We start from the raw sequence: 2,450 nt of genomic DNA, 5'->3' as shown, positions 1-2,450 counted from the left end.
AGTCTTAGTGTGAGGCTTGTACAAATAGCTAATAATAGTGAAAATCTCTCACATGGTGTTATGGGACTAAATATACCCTTGGTTTGTAAGGGGAACTAGTATACATAATCATGTTCTTTATTTTTCTACATTTAAATTTTGCACTTTCAATCAAAGTTCATAACTTATTTCCGGAAAAATAAGAACATAATAATCATCGCTTAAAAAGTCTAAAATACAAAAAAAAAAAATCACCCCATCTTAGATTGCGTTCAATACTTACAATTGATATCAGAGCATGTTAGAGGTAACTGGTTCCTAAAGATCCAAAAACGGCTTTCGTAAATTTGGTTTTTAGAGACGGTGGTAGTAACAACAAGCCTCATTTCTTTGTTAGAGAGTATTATGATTTTTGGAACATCTGCATGAGAAAATATCTTGAGGCACAAGGCGATGATATTTGGGATGGTGTAGAAAATAGGTCGTTCGTTCTCACAAGTGTTGTCAATGGTGTTGGTACATCTAAGATCAAAAGTGCTTGGGATGAAGATGATAAGAAAAAATTTCTCTATGACAAGAAGGCAAAGAACATGCTTATATCAACACTTGGAATGGATGAGTACTTATGTGTTTCTCAATGCAGAACAATGAAGAAATATAGGATACGTTAAAGGTCACTCATGAAGGAACCATGGAAGTTGGAAGATCAAAATTCGACACATTATCTCAAAAGTATGAATTGTTCATGATACAGCCATATAGATGTTGGAAAAGAAGAGCCTATCAAAAATGACTTCTGCAACATTGTTCAGAAAGCTCCAAGAGCATGAGATGGAACTTGAAATATTAAAGAAGCATGAAGTTCAAGTAAAAGATTCAAAAGATATTTCCTTAGAGACTATAGTGAAAAATCATGATAGCAATCAAGAGGATGAGTCAACTAGTGATGAAGATGATGATCTTATCAAAAAGTTTTGAAAGTTCTTAAGAAAAGAAAGGAAAAGGAGATCATTCAGAAAGAAGCACCAAGGAGGAAGTTTACTTGCTTTGAATATGGAGAAATAAGACATGCTAAAAGTGAATGCCCCACATTTCAAAAGAAGAATAAATTCAAGAGCAAGAAGAACAAAAGGCCAAGGAAATCATATGTAGCATTGGATGACGATGAAATAAGTTCATCTTTAGAGGAAGACCATGCAAGCAAGGCATTGATGGTATTTCATTATTCAAGTGATTAATAACATAAGGTTAGTGATTCTAAAATCGATGATAAACCTCCATATGATGAATTATAAAGTGCTTTTAATGAATTACATGATGAATTTTTGAAAATTTCTAGAAAAATTTCAAAACAAAATAAAACTATTTTAAATCTAGAAAGTGAGGCTAATATCATAAAAGTGGAGTTAGACTCAATCAAAAATCCAGCATGCAATAATTGTTCTTCTTTTGAGTAAAAAATTATGGAATTAAACCAAGTCATTACTAAATATGGAAAGGGACAAATTGGCTTGTATCATGTGTTGAGTAGTCAAAGATTTTCAAATAATAAACATGGACTTGGCTTTTCTAATTTTTATAAAACTAGTACAAGTCAAACTATCTTTGTAAAGGCTATTAGCAAATTCATTAATAAGGAATCAAAGAAAGAACATGTTTTAAATCATCCTAAAAGGTCTTATGATAGAAAACACTTTTATGTCAATAAAAAGAATCATGTTTTTAGACCTACTTATTTTTAAAGTAATACAAAAGGTCATACTTCTAATGCTTGCTATATAAGAAATTATGGTATTCCTTATGGTGAGTATGTTGGGTGAGAAATGGATCTAACCTAAGAGGATCCAAAGAATATGGGTACCTAAGTACTATTAATTATGTTTGTAGGTACTTGAATATCATATGCTAGAACTTCCATATCAAGACTGATCTTTAAATATACAAGACCATATGATATGGTAATTCTAAAAGTTTCATTGAATGAAAGGTGTTTTGAAGAAGCACCAACGTTGATATCAACTTCGACTTCATAAAATTGTGAAGAGGGAGAAATTAAGTGTATCAAGTGTTATGCAAAAAATTCCCATCAAAAAGTTTTGTGATCATCAAAAAGAGGAGATTGTGAAGAATATGTGATCATCCTTCTTATCTTGGTTTTGATGAAGACAAAATCTTATCTTAGAAGAAAGATCGAAGAAGAAAAAGTTTGGAATCAAGTATATAGATTGTATAAGCTTTGGAATTCAAAAGATTGGATGATTGGTCAAGGTACTTTAATGAAAATTCAAATTATTATATAATCTTTAGATGCTCAAGAAACTTCATCTCATTATGCACTAAAGTTTTTCCAAACATTCATTTTGCATACGCTTTCATTTCATGAAGTTTCAAAGTGAAAAAATATGGTTTTCTATGGATGCAACCAGTTGAAAAGATAGTGCAACCAATTGCATTTTACCTCTATCCAAACT

Source organism: Lathyrus oleraceus, chromosome 6, assembly GCF_024323335.1.
Source record: "Lathyrus oleraceus cultivar Zhongwan6 chromosome 6, CAAS_Psat_ZW6_1.0, whole genome shotgun sequence".
Taxonomy (NCBI): Eukaryota; Viridiplantae; Streptophyta; class Magnoliopsida; order Fabales; family Fabaceae; genus Lathyrus; species Lathyrus oleraceus.
Note: the sequence above shows the minus strand (reverse complement) of the source record.